Source organism: Castor canadensis, chromosome 11 (assembly GCF_047511655.1).
Source record: "Castor canadensis chromosome 11, mCasCan1.hap1v2, whole genome shotgun sequence".
Taxonomy (NCBI): Eukaryota; Metazoa; Chordata; class Mammalia; order Rodentia; family Castoridae; genus Castor; species Castor canadensis.
Genome location: NC_133396.1, coordinates 140,017,509 through 140,028,511, shown reverse-complemented (window position 1 = coordinate 140,028,511; position 11,003 = coordinate 140,017,509).

Sequence of the window (11,003 nt, the reverse complement as noted above, 5' to 3'; positions counted from 1 at the left end):
AGACCACCATGTTTTACCTTCCTACCCTGCTCTTCCCCACCCCACTTCAGGCAGTTTTGCTGTAATATTTACTTGAGATTTCTTTCCATTTATCCCACTTGGACTTTGTAGGGCTTTTGAACCAGGGTGAGCTGGTTTCTTTCATCTGTTATGGAAAACTCTCAGAAAATAATTATTCAGACATTACTTCTGCCCCTTTTTCAGTATTCAAAGACTCCCATATATCTGGTGCCTCCCCGTGCTCCTTGTCTCTTGCCCTCTCTTCCATTTTTCCATCTTCTGACTCTATTACTTTATTCTCTATATTTTCATCAGAGTTTTCTTCCAGTCTATTAGTTCTCTGTTCAGCTGAGTCTAATCTGCTATGAGATGTAACCATTAAGCTCTTAACTTCGGCTGTATTTTAATATTTTAAGAAGTTCTTTCTGTGTTTTTAATAGCCTAGTTCTTGTGAGCATTCTCAACTTTGTCTTTCTTCTTTCTGACTATATTAAGCCTATCTATTCTAAACGCTATATTTAATAATAATTCCATTATCTGGGCCTCTTTGTATCTGTTTCAAGTATACATTTTTTTCATGCTATTTTGTCTCTTGTATACCTGATTATTTTTGTTGAGTATCAAATATTGTATAAAAAGAGTTATAGAAATAATTATGACATAAGGCTGGATGCTGTGGCTTACATCTGTAATCCTGTATCAAGAGGCAGAGATTGGAACGATCGATTTGAAGCCAGCCCAGGCAAAAAAGTTAGTGAAACCCCATCTCAATCAATAAGCTGGGTGTTGTGGTTCACACCTGTGGTCCCAACTATGTGGCAGGCCAAAGATAGGAAGATCACAGTCAGAGGCCAGCCCTGGGCAAAACCATGAGAACCTACCTAAAAACAACTACAGCACAATGATAATAACAAAAAAAAGTACAGACATGGGAATGGTATCTTCCTCTAGAGCAGTTTGACACTATTTTTTTTCTGGGATATGGCTAGGAAAAATAGAAATGTTGGACCACCTTAATTCACTTTCAAGGACTGAGATGATTCACAGCTAAGTTCCTGTCACTCCAGTTCACACTGACTCCTGAGGTGGGTCTCATGTCCTTTGGGTTCTCCCCACATTGGAGAGCAGCAGGCCTCTGTTGAACCCTAGATCTAGTCTTTTCTCCCTGGCTCTATGAAGCTGTCAAAGTGATCAATGTTCAGGATTTCAGTTTGTCACAGCCTCTTGTGAAACAGGGAGAGCAGAGTCAATGCCAAAGTAATCAACAAAGAAAAGAAACTCAGTATCCTGGAGAACTCTGTTTTCTCAAGAGTGATTTCTTGCCAGGTGCAGTGGTGCACGCCTGTAGTCCTAGTTACTCAGGAGGCCGAGGCAGGAGGATCGCTTGAGTCCAGGGGTTCTGGGTTGTGACATGCTTTGCCAATCAGGTGTCTGCACTAAATCTGGCAACAGTATGGTGACTTCTCGGGAGTTGGGGACCACCAGGTTGCCTAAGGACAGGTGAACTGACCCAGGTCAGAAATGGAGGAGAAATGGATGCCGTGTTGATCAGTGGTGAACAGCCTGTGAACAGCCACTGTACTCTAGCCAGGGCTACACGGCAAGACCTCGTCTCTTAAAAAAAAAAAAAAGAAAAAAGAATGATTTCTTGCCAGACATATGATGCAGGCCTGTAATTTTAGCTATGCAGGAGGCAGAGGCAGAAGGATCTTGCTCTAGACCAGCTCCCTGGGGAGAAAAACACAAGCCCCTCTCCAAAAAATAACTAAAGCAAAAAGGGCTGGGTGAGCGGCTCAGGTGTTTGGGTGCCAGTGCGAGGACCTGAGTACAAACTCCAGTAGAGTGACTTCTCCAAGAGTGCTCTCAAGTTTATAAAAAGCATCACGCTCTGCTCTAGACCACACAAAGGGTCATGGCTGCCCATGCCTTGTAGCCAGGGTGAGGGTTGAGGGGAGACAGGTGTGAGAGTAGATTATGGAGGAACCCTGAGAGGCCACCTAACTCTGCTGGGTGACATTCAGAACCTTATGTCACCAGGAAAAGAAGTCAACAAAATACATCTGTAGCAAGAGGCTGCCAGGTGGTATGTGCAGCTGAGGTTTCCAGAAGAGTTGGGGTGATGGGGTACCAGCACTGGCTCCCTCTGCAGCCGGGGTGGTTGGGTTAGGGGCTGGGGGGCCACCCAAGCCTATGCTTGGCACCCCCTTCTCTCCACCTCTCTCTCTGCCTTCCTCACCCAGCACACTCTGTATCCCAGATTTCACGCATTTTACTGTTTGTCCATTTCTAAACCAAAGTGGTCCTGAAATTCTTGGATTTTGACAGCCACACTACTTTTCCAGTTTTTTTTTTTTTTTTTGGTAAGATGTACATGACATAATTTACGGTTTTAACCACTGTAAGCGTGTAGTGCTGTAGCATTAAGGTCATTCACGCTGTTCTCAACCATCCCCGATCCCATCCCCATGATCCTCCCCTTCCCAGGTTCAAGCTACACCATTGAACAACAAGTCCCAACCCCCCCTCCCCCGACCCTGCCCTAGCCACACGGGTAGCTTTTCTGTCTCCACGAATTCCAGCACTGTGGGTATGTCAGATGAAGCAATCATGCAATCTTTGTCCTTCTGCATTGGGGCTCACCCATGGTGAGTATGTGTCAGAGTTTCACGTCTCTTTAAGGCTGAATGATATTCCACTGTATACACGTCACATTTTGTCTCTCCACTCATCTGCCAGTGCACTCTTAAGCTGTTTCCTCCTTTGGACTACTGAGAATAATATTTGCATACCAAAATCTGTTTAAGTTCCTCCTTTCAGTTCTGTTGGTGATTTGCCCAGAGCTGGACCTGCAAGATCCTGTGATAATGACGGATTTAATTCTGTTTTCCAGCACAAGTTTAGACTCCCGCCAACAATGAACAAGGATTCCAACTTCCCCACATCCTCATCAGTACCTGTCATTTTCTGGTTTTATTTTGTTTTTCTGAAACAGGGTCTTGCAATGTTGCCCAGGCTGGCCTCAAACTCTCCATCCTCCTGCCTCAGCCTCCCAAGTAGCTGGGATTACAGACATGTGCCACTACACTGGCTTGTTACCTTCTGGTTTTTTTTTTTTAACTATAGCTACTCCGATGGGTGTGAAATAGTATCTCATTGTAGACCTGGTTTGCAATTTCAAACTACTCTTTATTTTTCCAGACTTGATATCTAACCTGCTATTTGTGTTGGAATTAGCATAAAATGTTTTGTTAAATCACACATGAATTTTTGGCTCAAAAGATAAAAGCCATCACAATCCATCTGAGGATCTGGGTGCACACACCCATAGTCCCAGCTACTCAGGTGGCTGAGACAGGAGATCAAGGCCAGCCTGGGCCACATAGTGACACACACACACACACACACACACACACACACACACAGGAAGAATGAAAGAAAGAGAGAAAGAAGAGAAAAAAGAAAAACAGTCCAGCAGAGGGCAGGATTGCTGGGTCCTGGCCCACGCTGAGTCTTGGGTGCCTGCATTGGAGGCGGCTGCGCTCGGAGGCCCTGTGGGCCCAGCTCAAGGAGTACAGATGGGGAGCTTCTTCACCCTCAGTCACTGAGGCACAGTGAGAGCCACTCCAGAGACAATGGCCAGAGCCTTTTACCATGGGGACAATTTGACACTCATTTCCAAGAGGTGCCATCTTTCAGTTGGATGTATTTCATGGGTCACATGATCTCCGATTACTAAGGTGACACTTAGAACAATTTTATGGCAAATTGAGTCCCAAATTACAGCCCCTGAAGGGGTCTGCATTAATAATGGTGGGTAAGAGCTCTGCGGCGGAGGGGGGGGGCTGACTCAGGTTCCTGAGCCATCAGTTGTGCTGGCTAATGCCATTTCAGGAGGACAGAGAGGAATGGGTTATTAAGACACGCCGCCATCATCTCCTTTCAAAAGGGAATTTCAAATGACCGAAGACAGCGCTGCATCACACGATAATGAAAATGGAATGATTTTTGCATGAATTGGGGTTTCCCTGTGGCTGACTTAAGCATGACCCAACAAGGGATTTGGAATGACTTTTTTTTTAAGGATCAACCACTCTGATTGTTTTATTTATCCTCTAGGCATTTCTAGGCTTTTTGCTTTTTTGATGCAGGACGCCAGTGCCTCCAGCGCAAGCCTTGCTGGGTAATAAACCAGTGAAACCTGTGAAAATGCAAGCATGGCCACAGAATCCGGCACCTGGGGACAGCAAGAGGCTGCTTTTGGTAAGATGCGCAAAGAAGGGAGATTTCCTGCCTTTGGGATCTTCTGCAGAAACCAGGCATTGCTGGATGTGTGCATGTGGTTGTGTGAGCATCTGCAGCCATGAATGTGAGATAAAAATGAGTTAGACCTGAAGATTGAGCCTTATCAGGCACAAGCATCATGACCTTCCATTTACATTTGACATTGGGCGAGGACTGAACTCTTCAGGGACTTCGGGAGCGTTGACTTGCCATGCTGCAAAACGACCACCCCAAAACACTGAAAACAAAGGAAACAAGCAAACAAAAGCACTGCAAGTACTTATGAAAGCAGGTTCTGGGACTTCATGAGTCCTCCTTCCTGTGAGTACCGCAAAGGATAGGATATCATCCCGTTCTTTGCTCATCTGTTTTTCTTCAAGACTTCAGACTCGCTGTTACACGACTATTAAATTTGCTCACTCACTCAGAATATATAGACTACGTACCTAAGCGACACCCCATGCTGGGTACTGTGGAAGCAGACTTTGTCTCTGCTCAACCAGACTCACTCTCTAGCCATGGAGACATCTGAACATGGTAAGGCAGCCATGTGCCAGAAATAGGCTTCCCCATCTCCAAGAGTCCATCTCTTGGGGACCCAAGGCACAGGCCTTCTAGAAGCAGACCCCCAAAAGAAGATTTGACTTGCAAGAGAGAGCAGATGGGAAGGTGAAGAAATGAACTGAATGGGTCTTACTGTGCAACCTGCCACTGCCTTCTGACTGTGTATGTTGACACCCTCACCATCAGGACTTCTGGGGAGGACTGCATTGGAGGTGGGACTTCCTAGAGGTGACTAAATGCAGAAAAGGCTGTCAGGGTGGGTCCTAGTCCAATCTGGATGGTGATGTCCTTCTAAGAAGAGGTGATCTGGACACAGACCCTGGACACTCGGGGAAGAGACCACGTGGAGGAGCAGAAAGAGGGCGGCCATCTGTCAGCCAGTGATCGTGGCCTTGATCTTGGAGTTCCAGCCTCCAGAACTGTGGGAATGAAGTTCTGTTGAAGCCACTGAGTCTGTGGTTTCCTTATGAAGCCCTAGCAAACTAATGCTGTCCATTAACCACCATGTCCACTGGGATTTAAAAACAAATTGCAAAATTATAGAAAAGTTGCACAGCAAATTTTTTTTCTGAACTACTTGAAAGCTGAATGCTAGAAATTTCCTCAGAGTTGTCTATAAATCAGAAAAGATCCTACTTGAGCTAGTGAGGTTAGCATCTTAGGAAAACCAGGAACTGTTGCAAATTTGCCCTGAGGAAACCAGACCTCCGGCCTGCCCACAATGTGGGATGTGGTGAAAAAGTCAAGCCTGGAAGCTTATGTATGTACCCTGCATCTACCACCTGCTTTGTGACCTTGGATAAATTGCCTCCACCGCCAGTGTTGTGTCAGGGACATTATTTTTCCACCACAAGGACTGCGCCCAGGTGCCGAGTGAGTGCCTTGCCCACTGTTCACCCAGGGCTGGCTGACCATGCCCTTTAACCCTTCTCCCTCCAATGCCCAGAGGCCTGGGAGGGGCCCAGCTTCCCCAGGCCTGCTCTGTGCCTCTGCGTGCCTGCCACTAACTCCCCTGGGAGCGCGCCCTCTCTCTCTCTCTCTCTCTCTCTCTCTTCCCCTCAGCCCTGGAAGTCTCGCTCACTCTTTGGGACCTCCCCATGTTCCCTATTCTTGTTGCCTGAGCACCTGTTTGCTCCCCAGCAAACTCGCCCCATCTAATCAACCTTTTTCCCCACCAGACTCCAGACTGGAGGAAGGGACCTGGGCTCTTCCCTTCTGTCCCTCAGCTGTTGATGCTCCAGGTCCCAGCAGGTCACCCAAGGAAGGTGCCTAAGGAGTGCACACGAGTCCCTGCCTGTGTTGGGCTGGGTGGAGGACCTGAGGGGCTCTCAGGACAATCATAGTCCCCATGGCTGTGGCAGGGAGGACGAGGTGGGGAGGCCACTCCCAGGAAGGATAGCTTTCGAAACAGCCCATCTTCCCTGTGCACTTGGCTTTTGAGGACGGTGCCTTGCTAGGTGCAGGCTGGAGAAAAGCTACTGGACTTTGCTGCCACAAGGGTTTGAACTTTGTGTATTCAAGTGTTTTGTCTTGTTCTCTGTTGACCGGAGCCACTCTTCACACCAATGCATATTTGTGCAACAAGTGTGTGAGGTCGGCAGAGCTTCCCTCCTGAGTTCCTCCTGGGCCTCTTCCTTGAGTGTCCCTGTGCAGAGCTGTGGGCTGACCTTGACCTCTCCGGTGGTGCTCAAGATGGAAGGCAATGCAAAGCTGAGAGCGCTCATCCTCTGAGGGGTGTCGCTGACCTGGCTGGGGCTCAGCTGCCCTAAGGACCTACTTATCCTCCTGCCAGTGCAGAGTAGACTCCGCATCCTCATTTTCCCGTTCTTGGGGAGTGCCTAGGTTTTAATAAGGGCCTTGGAGACCCTCCTTTGCAAGGGGAGGAGAGTAACTCAGGTGCAGTAATTAGGTCCGCACAGTCCCTGTCTGCGTGGAGCGTCTTAATGAGGGCTTTCCTTCTTTTCTTATGGGCCTCTCCCGGAGGGAGCTCCTGCCCAAGGAAAAGGAGGCTCACGGCCAGGGAGGGAGGTAGCCTGTATGAGCCCCCCTACTCCCCAGAAGCAGACCAAAGGGGATGCGTGTGCACAGCACACGTTCCTGCAGGAATGGGGAGCGAGGCGGGCTGGATTGCCATTCAGTGGCACAGTACTTGCTATCGAGTGACACCCTGGGTTCCATCCTCAGCACTGCAAAAGTAGGGCTGTCACCGTCCTGAGCCTGGATGGCTCTGGGGTTGTGGGCAAGGACGTCCTGTGGCTGGGCGACATCCCTGAAGAATCTCCCACCCCCCAGCCGGGAGCGCAGCTGCCTTTGGACGGGCAGGCTGGGCTCTGGGCGGAGCCCTGAGGTTTCCCAAGCTTCCTCCCCTCCCCCAACCGCAAACTGCTTATTCAGGAGTTTCGCAGCTCAGCCTCTGCCTCTAAACGCCACATCACATGGTGCTGAGTGAAGTGGCCAAGGGGCGGGAGATGAAGCGCATCCTCTCAGTCCCTGGCTGCCAGGACATCTTCAGGGGGGTGTTGGCAAAGCCAGCTAGATTTCCAGGCTTCTAGAAAAGATGCTCACAGGGTGCAGGGGGTAAAACCTGTTCTCCCTTCCTAGAAACCCTGTCCTGCCACTTGTGGGGTAGGGAGCCACCCAGGGCAGCTGCAGCTGGGTGCTTGGCTGCGCCTCTAGGTTAAGCAAGTTCTCAGAAGCCCAGCGGCCTAGGCCGGGCCTGTGAAGCTGCTCCTGCCAAGCGCGGCTGCTCGGAAGGTGGGCCTTACCGAGGAGAGGAGAGGTGACCTCTGCGCACAGGCAGGTGAACATTCCAGAGTGCTCTGAGCCGGGCTTTAGAACCTTCTAGTCCCAGCTCTGTCCCTACCCTGCCAACCCAGTGCCAGCCACCCCTCTCCACTGGTGGGAGGCAGCACAGCGGTGCCCAGCACCTCTCCGCCCCTGCCTTGAGCCTCCTGTGAGGGTCCACCTCGAGCGGCGGGGGCCTGGCAGAGCCCTTGGGATCCTCCAGGGTGGGAGCTGCCTCTCCTCCCACACTCGTGTGAGTGCCCGAGGTGCTAAAACCCAAACTCTCCCTGACAATCAGTGTTAGCAACGACTGCATCATCGTCTGTCCTGGTGTGTGAAGGGAAGCGGGGTTCCCCTCCCATGGTGGCTGCAGGAGAAGATGGGGTGCATTTCCAACATATGCAGATGTATTTTATATGAAAAATTTCTCTTCCTTTGATAGCTTTGCCTAAACCCTGTTTTGTGTCCCGCCCTGTGCCAGCCCCAGACGGCCAGAAGATGCTAATACATAGAGACAAAGGCGCACGCCCTCCACCGAGGTGTGAAGGGGCACACACCAAGAACCTGGTCCCACATGCAAACCCTTCGGTGCACATTTGCGGCGTGAACAGGTGAATTTGTGAAACAGAAGTGTGGACAGGAAGAGACCGCTCCATGTGGGCTGTCAGGGAAGGCTCTAATCCACCTCTCAGGGCTGTTTAAAGCATTTGCACGAAATGCCTTGTAATGTTTTACCCCTCTTCTTACAGCTACTTCACTTCTAGGAATCTGTCTTCCAAGGGACTTGGAAGTGAAGCCAAAAAGAGATGTATGTTGACCAGGCTTATCACGGCATGGTTGATTGGGGTGAAATGTGGACGCGAACTTAAGGTCCAGCAGCAGGGAGTGTGCGCAGTCCTCATCCAATGTGGCAGGTGTTCAGCAGCCATGGCAGCCGTGTGAGCAGAGCTGTGGACCAACCGAGAAAATAAACCTGTACGGCAGCTTGTTAAGGGGAAAGAGCCGTGTTCAGGGTGATCCAAAGCTTGCAGAAGTATATGTGTATGTCCACAGAATAATCACAGTTTCTTACTGTGGAAATTCAAGGTCATTTTTATTTCCTAGTCCAGCCTTTCAAAGTCCAGTTAGGAATGAAGAGAAGGTTTCAGGGGGTCCTCAGGAGCCTTAGGGGTGCATGGGAGTCTGGGGTCAAGAGTGAAGCCATTTGAGTTTCTCTTTTGAGCACACACAGGTTGTGTGACTGTGTGACGCTTATGTCTGGACCCTGGATCCCAATGGGGAGTGACAGCACTCACAGGATGGAAGGAACCAGGGCAATTTAATAATTTAAAATGAAAAACCAGCCAACCACCACTGCACACAGATGGACCGTTCCCTGCAGCAGCTTCCCTGGTGGCAGTGTGTGCGCTCACAGTCCACCCCCACACCAGCAGATGACTGACACTCGTTCTCTCCCTTCATTCCCCTCTCCTCTTCTGCCTTGTGCCTTCAAACACCCTTCTGCAGGTGAGGTCAGGCCTTGGGGCCCATGTTGGAGGAACATGGCACGAGGGTATGTGTGTGGCAGAAGCCTGGAGCCTCCCTGCAGGGAGTGCCTCAGCTATTTGTAGCAAGGGAAGGTCGTTGAGAAAGCACAGTGGGCGGGGCTCTTGAGGTCCAGGTTTGCCTTATTCATCAGTGGCCAGAATGGCAGGTGGCACCCATGAACGGTTTTTCCAGTGATTGCTTTGCACACGTTGAGGAGGGATCCATGCACTAGGCTTTCATCTCTTGGAGAGCAATGCAGCCACGGTGGAGCTGGTACCCCTCCTCCACAGTGAACTGGGGGCTTCAGACTGGCGGGGGTTTGCAAATGCAGACTTCATCTCTCTTCAAGGGAGGCTATGATTCCAGTTGCCTCTTCTCTAAGGTGGATTGACTGATTTGCTCATTGGGCTAGTGTTGACTGGACACCCACGGTGCTCCAGTGCGGTTCTAGACACTGGGATATGGAACAGGGTCTTGGTGGTGCTAGGGGCACCCAGCCACTGTGGGTCATGCCTCTACACTGCAAGTGCTCTATGTACTGGTGAGGGTCTTCTAGAAACCACGCCTTCAATCAGAGGACAAGTGGAGGTGGCAGACACTGGGCCAGGTGAGATTCGGGCGTTTTCTCTGCCCCAGTGCAGGAGTGGCCTGAATGCTATTGCAGGACAAAGGGGGTCACCTTGCTTTGTGTTCCATGTCCTTCTACTCCCAGGGGCAGCTGGCCATGGAGAAACTAATAATGTCCCCCCTGAGATGAAAGGAAGGGTTGAACAGGATGTAAAGAATAATGGTAATGCTGATAACCAGTGTACGAGCTTAAGGTTAAAGACACCAAGACTCTACATTTGGGGAAGCTTTGTCTGAGTGCGAAGCGGCTTCTGATGACCACACATTTCCCCCTGCCCCGCCCCCGCCCCACCAGTCCCTCAGAGGGCAGAGGCTCTTCTGTGAACCAAGGGCAAGGTAGGGTTGTAGGCCATGCCTAGCCACAGAGAACCTAGACATGAAGGCATTAGTGGAAGGGTGTGGGGTTTAGAAGCAGCTCTAGACAACACCCTATGGTCTTGCTTCTCCAAGAGGACCCTGTAGCACCTCCACTTGCTCTTCCAGTTCAAGGAACTGTTTCTAGAAACCTCTCATGGTCTCTTAACTCATGGCCTCTTTTCGGGTCATCCAAAGAGTCCAGGAAGGTCTTAATTAGAGGGAGCAGAAAAGCAGGGAGCCTGGGAGGCAGGTGCAAATGTCCAGCAAGATCAGGAGTGCAGGGCTGGGGGTGTGGAGCAGGGGCCTGGCTGGCCCTGTGCACTCGGCCGATGGGACAGATGTAGTGGCAACCCCTGGGGAGGTGCCCTTGCTGCTGGGGAGACGTCTGCCATGGAGGGGAAGAGGGTGCCCTTGGGGACCATTTGTTCAGTCTGATCTGTTTTCATTTTCTTGCTGGAACAGGCTCAGTTACACTTGAAATAAGCACCCATGTAACAGGGGGCCTGTGTGACCAGGCCCAAGCCACCTGCAGTGTCTGTGAATGTCCTGATCGTGTCTGACCCCAGAGACACTAAACTGAGGCAGACTGTAGGCCACCACAACATATCACATCAACACCATGCTCGCTGACTCTCAAGGGTACAGGGCAGTTCTGGAGCTCCACCCGCTCCCGGCTGAGCTGAGCTTGTTGGAGGCCAGCCCCTCACTGGGCCTGGACAGGCCTCATCGCTGGACGTCTTGAGGAGCCTGGGGGCAGACCTAGGCCAAGGTGTTGCTTTAGTGAGAAGACCCCCTCCCCAGGCCTTGACTCACATTCCCCCCTCGGTACAAAAGGATGCACTGAATAGAGAGGCATTCAGGAC